Source organism: Musa acuminata, chromosome BXJ3-6 (genome assembly GCF_036884655.1).
Source record: "Musa acuminata AAA Group cultivar baxijiao chromosome BXJ3-6, Cavendish_Baxijiao_AAA, whole genome shotgun sequence".
NCBI classification, from domain to species: Eukaryota; Viridiplantae; Streptophyta; class Magnoliopsida; order Zingiberales; family Musaceae; genus Musa; species Musa acuminata.
Genome location: NC_088354.1, coordinates 23,044,330 through 23,058,551, shown reverse-complemented (window position 1 = coordinate 23,058,551; position 14,222 = coordinate 23,044,330).

The following is a 14,222-nucleotide window of genomic DNA, read 5'->3' as shown; positions in this document are numbered from 1 at the left end:
ACCACCACAGTTCAATTTTGCAGGAAGGAACTAATGTCATTGCAACATGAGCTGCAACTTCAGCCAAATGATGAGAATATTATCTACAAAGAGACAGAAGCCAGAAATAACTTCATGCAAGCCTTAAAACAGGAGGAAAGTTTTGTAAAGCAGAAGTCTCGACAGCATTGGCTTACACTAGGAGATTCCAATACTAAATTTTTCTATGCTTCAATTGCTACTCGAAGGGCTGTTAACCGTATCAGCAAATGCAGAGACAAAGATGATAATCTTATTGAGAATTTAGAAGAGGTTAAAGCACACATAGAGTAATTTTTTTATTCCTTACTCAATCAAGCTGGGAAAACTAATAACATTCATGTGGAGCCGACTAGAAAACTTGATTCGGAAGCTATTTCAATCCTCAATGCCCCAATTACTGACGACGAAATTGTATGTGTTGTCTTTAAGTCACCAAAGCACAAAAGCCCAGGTCCAGATGGATTTCCAGCTGAATTTTACCAAACTACTTGGTCTATTATTAGAAATGATGTGATCAAGGCTTGCCAACATTTTTTCTCTTCAGGTCATATTCTTAGAGAGATGAATTGCACCTTTATTTCTTTAATTCCGAAGAATGCAGGGGCTGATTCACTAGAGAACTATCGACCCATATCATTATGCAACTTTATTTACAAGATCATCTCCAAAGTATTAGCAAATAGAATGTAAAAGGTAATACACAAGATCATTAGCCCAAATCAAGCTGCTTTCATCAAAAGGAGAAGTATACATCATAACATTTTGCTTGCTAATGACTTGGTCAAAGATTTGCATTCAAAAGCAAGAGGGACAAAAATATGTTTTAAAACTGATTTACGGAAAGCCTTTGATTCAGTTAATAGGAAATTTATCTATAAGATGCTCCTCGATATGAACTTCCCACAGCAATGGGTTAATTGGATTCAATCTTGCTTGGAAACTCCAAAGTTTTCAATACTCTTTAATGGCTCACCTATTGGTTTTTTTGGGAGCACGAATGGCATCCGACAAGGTGATCCACTCTCTCCGTATCTCTTTACTATTGCGATGGAAGGACTTAGCTGTATGTTGGAACATGCAGTCTTAAATGGCAGCATTAAGGTACCCAATGCTGGCTCTATTCATATATCACATATAACATTTGCAGATGATTTACTTATCTTTCTCCAAAATGATCCAACTTCAGTAAAGAACCTAGCTACTATTATGAATGACTTTGGTATGGTTTCTGGACTTCAGTTAAATCATGCGAAAAGTAAAGTATATATGAGCCCTTACGTTGAGGATAAGGTCTTTATTGCACAAACTCTAGCTTGGAGAGTCCTAATTGAGAGGGACATTCATGTAAAAATGTTAGGACTCTAGCTAGGAGAGTCCTAATTGAGAGGGACATTCTGTTAGGACTCTAGCTAGGAGAGTCCTAATTGAGAGGGACATTCTGTTAGGACTCTAGTTAGGAGAGTCCTAATTGAGAGGGACATTCATGTAGGAGGTTTTTTCTTAGAGAAGAATTAGGAGTTGTAAGGGAATAGGAGTCTTGAGTAGGAGTCCTATTAGGAGTTTGGTTAGAAGTAAGAGTCTTAAGTAGGAGTCCTATTAGGAGTTAGGGTTTAGAAGCCCTATAAATAGCCATGTATTTCTCCTCTTTTCTCAAGCAATAGATGAATCTTTTCTGCAGCCTTTGAGCAGCAACTTGGAGGGAGGAACCCCTATAGAGTTCCAAGGAGGCCGATCCCCTAAAGAGATCAACCCCAAGTTTAGAATCTGCAAGGGTTCTAACACCTGGTATCAGAGCAGCGTTCTTGGCGTCTCACTGCCCTTCCACAGCCATCCATCAACCCTCTACAACCATCCAAAGCAATTCCCACAATTGCTTAAAAGATCGTCACCGAATTCCGTCATCATCTCCACCACCACGGATCATCCTTTGATCTCCCCGTGAATTGCAACAGGTTCTGGTTTCCTACCTTACTGCTGCTGCAATTTAGTTATCCTTATTCGAAAATCCAAAAAAAAAAAAAAATCGTTCCTATATTGCTGCATAAACTTTTCGTCACAAAGTTTTCATCTCTACGACGAAAGATACATTGCAGAATTCCAGCCACATAGCACCATCTGTTTGATCTTGCTACTGTGCTTTTTCTATCCAAATTTCTACGAAATTTTTATGACATCTTTGACACTTCTTAACAGTGGATTTCCCTTTGGTTTCATCAAAAAATTCTCAATATAAACTACTGATCTTTTATGTCCAATCTGCTGCACTTGAATTACAGAATTCAAGCCGCATAGCACCATCTGTTTGATCTTGCTACTGTGCTTTTTCTATCCAAATTTTTACGAAATTTTTATGACATCTTTGACACTTCCTAACAGTAGATTTCCCTTTGGTTTCATCGAAAAATTCTCAATATAAACTACTGATATTTTATGTCCAATCTGCTGCACTTGAAAATCTATGCTGCAGAAAATTTCAGCTGCATATCGTTGCCTTAACCCATCTATTTGCAATCTTTTTTGAATGAAATTTCTTATACATTTCATAGATCATCTTGGCTTCCATCTAAGATTGATCTATTAAGAAATTCATCTCTAAAAATGATTTTATATTGCTGTAAATTTTCATCGTAACCCGCTGAAATTTTTCGACGACAATTCTGCAATTGCAACTTGCACCAATTTCCTTGCTGTTATACTGCCGAAATTTTCTTGATTAAATTAGATATCCGTGCTGTCATATAAACTGTGATTTTGTTATCAATTCCCTCCTCAATTCTCTCAAGTTTTTGGTGGAAATTACGTCGAGAAACCGTTGTTTCTTCGACGACAATTCTACTTTTACAAGACAGCACATACTTGCTGCAACTTCCATGGATTTCTGTCAAACCTTTGCTACCATCTACCACAGATCCAAAACTTTCATCCATAGCCCTAAAACTCTACCAAACCACACCCTCAAACTGCACCCAAAACAGCCACAAAACAAGCCTAAACCGCAGCCTACATCCACCAATCCACCAACACTTTCGACCATCACTTCTCTCAACCTATACATGCCTTTAACCCAACAGCAAAAGAGAGATCTTAACATCATTGATTTGGGGCCATATACTATGGCATCTAAGGAGGCAATTAATGCTAAATTCGAAGCCTTGGAGGCACGAATGGAGGATAAGATTCAGACGCTCTTTACCGAACTCAGATTGGGCCGCCCACTAAGCCCGAAGAAATCATATCAAGGAGAGAGCTTTACCCAATCACACCAAGCCCAAAGATATGACTTCCAAGAGAGGGGAAGCTCTATGACCAACCCCAACTATCCATGCATGAGAGTGGACTTCCCTAGATGGGAAGAAGGAGACCCGATTGGTTGGATCTCGCACGCGGAGCGATATTTTCGGTACCACAAAACCACGGATGTATCTATGGTGAAAATTGCAGCTATACATCTTGAAGGGGATGCTATACAGTGGTTTGACTAGTTTGAACATACTTATGGAGTCCTTTTATGGCGACAATTCAAAGAAGACTGCTGATTCGCTTCAGACCAACCGATTACGAGAACATTGACGAACAACTAGCAAAGATCCAACAAACCTCCACCATTCAGGAGTACCAAACCAGGTTTGAAAGGTTATCTAATCAAACTCATGATTGGTCTCAAAAACAGCTATTGTGGACCTTCATTGAGGGCTTGAAGCCGGAGATCCGAGGAGAAGTTAAAGCGCGACAACCGTATACGCTTATGACAGCCATCTCTTTCGCACGACATCAAGAGGAGCAATTGAACCATGAAGCTCGGAGGACTAGGGTCTCTCCTCAACTAGTAATATTGAAGCCCTTAGTCCCCCCTACTGTTGACCAAGTCCCTACACTAAAGAGGTTAACAAGAGAAGAGCTTCGGGAGCGATATGCGAAGGGGTTATGTTGGCATTGTGACGAGCCGTGGAGCCGTGAGCATCGCTGTAGTAAAAGAGGACTTCTTATGATTGAACCGATAGAAGAAGAGGTCATTGAACATCCAAAAGAGAGCTTTGAACATGAAGAAGAAGATGCAGAAGAAGAGCCAAAACCGACCGAAGTTACGGTACATACACTAGCTAGCTACTCAAACCCGCAAACGATGAAAAATGGAGGCCTTCTCAAACAACAACCAATCACTGTTCTCATCGACACGGGCAGTACTACTAACTTCCTAAATAGTAAGCTTGCTGTTCGGATATCATTACCTATCGAGAATCGCTGCAGGTTTGATGTTAAGGTCACCGACGGACGGATTTTGAATTGTGATCATAGGCGCTTGCAGGAGAAACTATTGCTGCAGGACCAAGAGATAATTGCAGATTTCTTCCTTCTCCCTCTTAACAATCATGAGGCCATGCTCAGAATTAAATGGTTGACGACATTATGTGATATTTCTTGGAATTTTATGAAACTAATTATGAAATTTTACAGTAAGGAGAAACAGGTGACATTGCACGGGAAACGTGGGGGCGACATAACAACGATTTGCACACAACAAATGGAGAATGTTTTGCATAAAGCATGCAGCGGTTTTTTGGTACAACTTGAGCAGCAAACTAAGGGAGAGCCAACAGAATTTGAAGATCCAAATCTACTTCCTTTGCTTGCTGAATTTTCAAATATATTTGACGAACCGCGCAACCTACCTCTTACCTGTCGGCATGATCATTGTATAATGATTCTTCCAGGCAAATCTTCAACAAATGCTCAGCCATATCAGTATCCACATCTCCAGAAGGATGAAATAGAAAGGATTATAAAAGAGATGCTCGAAACAGAAGTTATTCGGCCAAGTTGCAACCTCTACTCTTCGCCGGTGCTACTTGTACGCAAGAAGGACGAAACAAGGCGAATATGTGTTGATTACCGAGCTCTCAATGGCATAATCATCAAGGACAAATACTTTATTCCAATAGTAGATGAATTGCTAGATGAAAGGGAGCACAAATCTTTAGAAAGCTGGACCTTTGATCCGGGTATCATCAAATACGAGCATGCGAAGAAGACATACGGAAAACCACCTTTTGAACACACAACAACCATGAATTTTTGCTTTCTGCAACAAAAGGTGGAATATCTTGGGCATATCATATCAGAGGAAGGTGTGGCAGTGGACCCCTTCAAAATTGGAGCAATGCAAAACTGGCCGACCTCGAGAAACATAAAATTGCTACATTGCTTTCTGGGTTTAACAGGCTACTACCGCAAGTTCGTGAAAAACTATGGAAAGATCAGTGCACCACTTACTTCCTTACTAGAAAAAAATGTCTTCCAATGGTTGGACAGAGCCTCCGCTGCCTTCGACAAACTTAAGGCAGCCATGACGACGACGCCGGTGCTAACACTACCAGATTTCAACCGACCCTTCATTATTGAGGCCGACACATCTGGAGTCAGAATTGGAGTCATTCTCATGCAAGATGGTCGACCACTCGCATACACTAGCAAGACATTATCTCCCTCCGATCAAAATATGTCAACATATGATAAGGAGATGCTCGCCATTGTGCGTGTAGCAACGAGGTGGAGATTGTACTTGATCAGGCGATACTTTCAAATCAAGACCGACCATAAAAGCCTAAAATATCTCTTGGAACAGAAGATATCTTCCCCCGAGCAGCAAAAATGGGTAACAAAACTTCTTGGATTTGATTTTGAAATAACTTACAAAAAGGGGAAAGAGAATGTTCTTGCAGATGCGCTTTCGCAGCTACCCGAGCAAGTTGAAGTTTCGACCGTTTCACTTCCGACCAGCGACTTCCTTGAGGATATTAAGATGGAATGGCAAGAAGATTCAGATACTAGTAAGATTATAAAAAAAGAGGAAGCACCAAGCCCCATGGCTCATTACAATTGGGACTCAAAAGAATTACACTATAAGGGACGCATTGTGCTTGTGACAAATTCTACTTGCATCTTCAATAGCAGATTTTGGACAAAGTTATTCTATATGTAGGGTACTAAATTGAAAAGGAGTACGACATATCACCCACAAACCAACAGCCAACCGGAAGTTTTAAACAGGTGCTTGGAGACAGCCCAAAGCCACCCACCAAATATGACTACCCAAAGAGAACTCCAGACCCAACCAAGTGCCATTATTGATCGACGGATCGTGACTCGACGACGATGACCCACTAATGAAGTGCTAATACAGTGGGCGAACCTACCAAAAGAAGATGCCACTTGGGAGAACTATGACGACTTGAAGATCAAATTCCCAGAATTCATGAATCATCAGCCTCGAGGACAAGGCTGATTTGAAGAGGGCGGGTCTGTTAGGACTCTAGCTTGGAGAGTCCTAATTGAGAGGGACATTCATGTAAAAATGTTAGGACTCTAGCTAGGAGAGTCCTAATTGAGAGGGACATTCATGTAAAACTGTTAGGACTTTAGCTAGGAGAGTCCTAATTGAGAGGGACATTCTGTTAGGACTCTAGCTAGGAGAGTCCTAATTGAGAGGGACATTCTGTTAGGACTCTAGTTAGGAGAGTCCTAATTGAGAGTGACATTCATGTAGGAGGTTTTTTCTTAGAGAAGAATTAGGAGTTGTAAGGGAATAGGAGTCTTGAGTAGGAGTCCTATTAGGAGTTGGTTAGAAGTAAGAGTCTTAAGTAGGAGTCCTATTAGGAGTTAGGGTTTAGAAGCCCTATAAATAGCCATGTATTCCTCCTCTTTTCTCAAGCAATAGATGAATCTTTTCTGCAGCCTTTGAGCAGCAACTTGGAGGGAGGAACCCCTATAGAGTTCCAAGGAGGCCGATCCCCTAAAGAGATCAACCCCAAGTTTAGAATCTGCAAGGGTTCTAACAGGAAGCCTGCTAGTTCCTTATTTGGGTCTCCCGCTCATATCCATAGGCATTCACAAAACCCACTGTCAGCCTATCATGCAAAAAATAAAGAATAGAATTTCTTCTTCGAAAAATAGGCTTCTATCAAAAGCAGGACGACTCGAACTCATCTGTTCTGTATTGCACTCCTACTCTATATATTGGTGTAATGCATTTCTTCTGCCTGCTGGACTTCTCCAAGATATTGAACGGTTATTAATGAACTTCTTCTGGAATGACACAAATGATAAGGCAATGCATAGATTGCCAACGGTTATTTCAATTATATGGTGACAGAATACGAAAAGATCTTGGGGCTCCCAAAGATTGGAAGGTTTCCGAGTTCATTGCTAATGGTACCTGGTGTCTCCCTACTCCTATTTCTCCTGAAATGTTATCACTTTGGCCGACTATCACAACTATTCCAATCAGGAACAACCCTTCAGATGTACTTATTTGGCTTCATGACAATGGTAAATTTAGTGCCACATCCGCATGGAATCAAATTAGGCAAAGAAATAACAAGTGGCTCTCAAGTAGTTGGACATGGGATCGACCAACAAGTGGCTCTCAAGCAGTTGGACATGGGATCGACCGGGATCACAGAGACATTCCTTATGTACATGGCAGGCCCTTCTGAATAAACTACCTACAATAGATAATATTAAGAGAAGAGGTATCTATCATGTTAACCGATGCTCCCTTTGTTTGCAACAAGAAGAAACTATTGACCACCTCTATTTTGCTTGTGAATATACTAAATGGATATGGAAGGAGATTCTCCAGCGATTTGAACTCAATAGGCTGCCGCAACCAAACTTGCATCAAGAATTAGGCGACCTCATACAAAGTTTCTCAAGAAAAGGACCTCTTACACAATTGGCAAAGGTTACTTTCAGATGTGCTATTTGGTGGAAGTGGAAGGAGAGATGTAGCAGAATCTTTGAATGTCAACACACAAACAATGCTCAGCTCTTGACAGAGATTATTAGAGACTCAAGATCATGCATGGAGCATAATCTCAAAATGGAGCACTTTACACGAAGAGAAAGAGATATTTTTATCAAATTCAATTTTACTATTAGCTAAAGATCATGGCAACGATGTTAAATGCTGTAACCAATGGTAGTCTTGGCACATCTTAACATGCTCGTTACAGTTAGGAGTTAAAGTCTACATCATGTGTAGTTATAACTACCACATGTGTACTCAATGAGTTACCTGACTTTGTCTATGACTTGTATAGACAAAGCTATTTGTAAAAACGTTACACATAATCAATTTACTTTTACTTACCAAAAAAAAGATAAGGCAATGCATATGGTAAATTGGGATAGCATTTGCAAACCGAAAGATGAAGGGGGGCTAAACTTGAGAAATACTAGAGATTGGAATCAAGCATGTCTGGTACAACAATTGTGGGATCTTTTGCAAAACAAATGTTCCTTATGGTCACAATGGGTTTCTGCTAGGTATCTTTCAAAGGAATCTGGGAAATTTCAACAAGAACATACCACTCTTCAGCTTGGAAAGAAATTTTAAAGGCAAAGAATTGGCTAATCAAACACATTTTTTATGCAATCTCTTCTGGAACTAGTACTAATATGTGGTACGATCCTTGGGTGAATGGGAAGAGTATATTTCAATTATATGGCGACAGAATATGAAAAGATCTTGGGGCTCCCAAAGATTGGAAGGTTTCCGAGTTCATTGCTAACGGTACCTGGTGTCTCCCTAATCCTATTTCTCCCGAAATGTTATCACTTTGGCCGACTATCATAGCTATTCCAATCAAGAGCAACTCTTCAAATATACTTATTTGGCCTCATGACAATGGCAAATTTAGTGTCACATCCGTATGGAATCAAATTAGGCAAAGAAATAACAAGTGGGTCCCAAGCAGTTGGACATGGGATCGACCGGGATCACAAAGACACTCCTTATGTACATGGCAGGCCCTTCTCAATAAACTACCTATAATAGACAATATGAAAAGAAGAGGTATCTATAATGTTAACCGATGCTCCCTTTGTTTGCAACAAGAAGAAACTGTTGACCACCTTTATTTTGCTTGTAATTATACAAAATGGATATGGAAGCAGATTCTCCAGCGATTTGAACTCAATAAACTGCCGCAACCAAACTTGCACCAAGAACTAGGCGACCTTATGCAATGTTTCTCAAGAAAAGGGCCACTTACACAACTGGCAAAAGTTACTTTTGTTGAATCTCGTATTTTGATGATGAAACTACTTGATATATGTTTATGATTTAATCTGCGTTTTGAGTGACGCAGGATGCCTCGATCAGGATGAGACAGTTAAAGCAGGAAAATCATGTTGTGCCGGAGGAACATGTCAGAAGATTGGACGTCGGGCCGGTGGATCGGTCGACGTATCGACAGAAGGCTTCGGGCCGTGGACTCGGGCATCGGGCCAAGAAGAGCGGGTATTGTGCCATGGTTATCGGAGTTGCGGAGCCAACAGGCCGATTGGGCAATAGGCTGCAGGAAAGGACGATGCGCCGAAGAATCGGACGAAGCGTCGAGGGACCAATGACATGCCGGACAACTTGATTAATTGCTTAGGATTAATTGTCTCGATCGAAGTTTTTGTTTTTGTGTGTGCAGGATTAACTACGATGAAAGAAAGACAAGCAGCAGGAGTTGCGCCGGAGTCAAGTTCATGATCACATTGGGAGTTCGAGAGTTCGACGGAAGTTCGGACGGTCGTCGGAGGTTCTGCGAGAACAGATCCGAGAAGTCCAGAAGCTTGCCAAGCGAACCTCGTCGGAACTTGCCAAGTGGATCGTCGCAAAGTCCAGGAGTTTGCCGGAAGTCCGCAGAAGCATCACCGAGGGTTCATCGGATGATTGACGGAAGTTCGCCGGAAACTCGCCGGAAGAAGCGATTGACGCACCGAAGCAAAGCTGCAGAAATTGTCTTAGATCTAATCGTAGTTAGCACGTTGATTAAGTTGGAAAATGGGAGGTGATCCCATTAACTTAATCTTGGGCCAATTGGGCCCGAATTCGGACTGGTTTGGGCCAAGTTTGGAGCCCAACCAGTGATCTGGAATAGTGCCAGGAGGTGCAACCGCCCACGCCAGGAGGTGGCACCGCCTGGGCTAAGCCTCCCAGCGAGACTGGGCGGTGCAACCTCCCCAGCCGGGAGGTGGCACCGCCTGAGCTCAGTCTTTGAGCTAGACTGGGCGGTGCAACCTCCCTGACAGAGAGGTGGCACCGCCTGAGCTCAGTCTTCGAGCTCTACCAGGCGGTGCAACCTCTCCAGTCAGGAGGTGCAACCGCCTGATCCCGGAATCCGGGATTTGATCGTTTTGAGCTCCAAATTTGAATTGGGTTGGGGCCTATAAATACCCCACCCATTCAGCACTGAGACAGCAAGAACTTACCCGAAATCTTGATCTTTTCAGTGGTTCTTAGAGCTCAAAACTGCTAGTTTTCCTCCTCCTTCTGTTCCTCAAGTTTGAGTTGTAAAGAGAGGAGAGAAAACATCTGTAAGGGTTGTCTCCTAAGCCCGTCAAAAGGAGTGAATCTGTAAGAGGGTAGTTGGCCTTCGCCTATTGAAGGAAGGCCTCTAGTTGACGTCGGTAACCTCATCGGTGGAGGAAGCCAAAAGTGGAGTAGGTCAAGACTGACCGAACCACTCTAAATCTCTGGTTTGCGTTTATTTTGAGCACTTTATCATTACTGCAAACCTCCTACATAGCTACTGCTCTCTGCGCTTTTACGAACGAGTTCTGAGCTCAGTCTTCGAGCAAGACTGGGCGATGCAACCTCCCTGGCAGAGAGGTGGCACCGCCTGAGCTCGGTCTTCGAGCTCTACCAGGCGGTGCAACCTCTCCAGTCAGGAGGTGCAACCGCCTGATCCCGGAATCCGGGATTTGATCGTTTTGAGCTCCAAATTTGAATTGGGTTGGGGCCTATAAATACCCCACCCATTCAGCACTGAGACAGCAAGAACTTACCTGAAATCTTGATCTTTTCAGTGGTTCTTAGAGCTCAAAACTGCTAGTTTTCCTCCTCCTTCTGTTCCTCAAGTTTGAGTTGTAAAGAGAGGAGAGAAAACATCTGTAAGGGTTGTCTCCTAAGCCCGTCAAAAGGAGTGAATCTGTAAGAGGGTAGTTGGCCTTCGCCTATTGAAGGAAGGTCTCTAGTTGACGTCGGTAACCTCATCGGTGGAGGAAGCCAAAAGTGGAGTAGGTCAAGACTGACCGAACCACTCTAAATCTCTGGTTTGCGTTTATTTTGTGCACTTTATCATTACTGCAAACCTCCTACATAGCTACTGCTCTCTGCGCTTTTATGAACGAGTTCTGTGTAGTTTACGTTCACGTCTTAATTCCATTTACAAACTGCAAACTGCTCTCTGCGCTTTTACGAACGAATTCTGTGCAGTTTACGTTTACGTCTTGATTCCATCTACAAACTGCAAACTGTCTCTCTGCGCTTTTACGAATGAGTTCTGTGCAGTTTACGTTTACGTCTTGATTTCATTTACAACTGCAAACTGTCTTCTGCGCTTTTACGAACAAGGTTCTGTGCAGTTTACGTTTACGTCTTGATTTCATTTAGAACTGCAAACTGTCATCTACGTTTAGACGCAAACTGCGTTTAGACGTAAACTGCGCTTAGACGCAAACTGCGTTTAGACGCAAACTGCGTTTAGATGTAAACTGCGTTTAGACGTAAACTGCGCTTAGACGCAAACTGTGTTTAGACGCAAACTGCACTTAGACGCAAACTGTGTTTATACGCAAACTGTGTTTAGACGCAAACTGCGCTTAGACGCAATCTGCGCTTAGACGCAAACTGCACTTAGATACAAACTGTGAATCAGCTTTTGCATCATAATAGTTTCTATCGAACGAACGCAGCTTTCGGTTTTAATCGCTGTAAAATTTCCGCTGCACTAATTCACCCCCCCCTCTTAGTGCTCTCGATCCTAACAATTGGTATCAGAGCGGGGTATTTCTCATTTCGGATTTATACCCGAGAGAAATGGCTCTTCAAGAGGGCTTATCGGTTGTTCGTCCACCGTTCTTTAACGGATTGGACTACACTTATTGGAAAACTCGAATGAGAGTTTTCTTGATTTCTCTGAATCTGGATTTATGGAATATTGTTAAAAACAGTTTTCAACTTCCCTCTAAACCGACGAACGAATGGTCGGATTTAGAGAAGAAGTATTTTTCTTTAAACGCAAAGGCTATGAATGCCTTATTTTGCGCTTTGGACAAAAATGAGTTCAATCGGGTTTCTTTGTGCGAAACGGCTTTCGATATTTGGCGCACTCTTGAAATCACGCATGAGGGAACTAGTAGAGTCAAAGACTCGAAAGTTAATATCTTACTACATGATTTTGAGCTTTTCCATATGAAACCAAGCGAAACCGTTGTTGACATGTACACCCGTTTTACGGATGTCGTCAATGGTTTAAAATCACTTGGTAAAAGCTTTTCGGATTTTGAACTCGTTAACAAAGTTTTGCGCTCACTTTCTAAAACTTGGGATTCAAAAGTAACTGCTATTCAAGAATCGAAAAACTTGAACCAATTTCCACTTGAAGAACTAATTGGTTCATTGATCACATATGAAATGACGTGCAATGCACGTGAAGAACTTGAGAACCACCTTCCAAAAAACAGGAAGGATTTGGGACATAGAACATTTGAAGACCACTTGAGCATAAGCTCAAGTGATGGTGAACTTAAACTACAAATGAAACAAAAATTAAAAAGTAAAAAGAAAGGAACTACTTGCTTTGAACGCAAGAAGAAGAACAAAAATTGGGATGAATCGAGCTCCTCTGAAGACGAGGAGAAAAACAACAAAGGCGAGGTGGTAAACTATGCCTTTACGCCTTTCGACACTGAGGTAATCAAAATGCCTTTAATTTACTTCGAAATTACATGATGTTTTTCATGATGCATTTTTCTTTTTCTTTAAATTTTCTTGAAAATTACATTTTTAATAATTTAATAATGAAAATACAAAAATATGATCATGCTTGTAATTTTGAAAATGATAATGAAAATTGCATGTCTTATGTTAATGCAAGATAGAAATCTAATGATTGTACACCTAGTGAGATTAAATCTTATTTATGTGCTTGAGAAGCAAGAATGTATATTTTGATGATTTTCATATTGCTTTTCAATGACGATACATGGCTTTTGTCTGGAAGGCTTGATATTTTTCATTGTCTTTGTTTGTTAAATATGATGTATGATTTTGACATAAGAATAAAGATTTGAGATTTTAAAGTTATACATGATGATTTTTGTGATTGATGGTTTTATGATGAAATTCATTTCATGATCCTAAACGTTGATGCATGTTTTCATTTGACATAAATGAAAAGGCATGCTAACATGAAATTGATCACTTAAGATGAAACACTTAAAAAAAAAAAAGGGGGGAGAAATATATGAATTGATGCTATAAACACTATGCTATGATTATCCCATGCTTGCATCACCAAGAAATATATGATTGCTATCATTGCTATATGCCCTGTATCAAGATATCAAACAAAAATTTACATCATACGAGCTGATATCTTACCATGTGATGCAATGCTACACTTGCTAAAATATTCGAAATATATACATCATGCCCTGTATCAAGATATCAAACAAAATCTTGCTTCACAGTTTTACGCATTGATATCTTACCATATGATGAAATGCTACAATTGATGAACACTTGAAATGTAATCCTCTATCTTATTGATTTTTCAATAAATCTATGCTTGTCATACATGAATTTATTGAACGTAATTTTGAGGATGATTTCAGATTTGACAAAAGCTTGATTCGTATTTACGACATAAGATACACTTTAAATATGAATCATGCATTAATGCTTCAATCATTTTCTATCTCTAGAGTTCTCGATTTTGATGAAATACAAGTGATAAATTCATTTACGATATCTTGTAAATCACTTGAGTTATGAATGAGTTTTTTATGATGTGTTAAAAGAATCACTTAAAAAGAAAATGCTTTTCCCATCTTATCGAGATTAATGATTTCATGATATTGTGTGAATCTCGAAATTGATTTTGATGAAATAGTAATAACGTTATTCATGTTATGAATCTTAAAAATGATAATATGCTTCATGTGATAATATGAATACATGAAACACTTATGATATTCCGTGTATTCATAAAATATTTATCTCCTAATCCAATAACTTTTCTTGATATTCCTTATGAGATGAAATGAAATAATGCATGAAATACAAATGAGGAGTTATTGATCATGCATGGTAGGATATAATTTGACAAAATTGATACCATCATGATATGAAACATTTATGATTT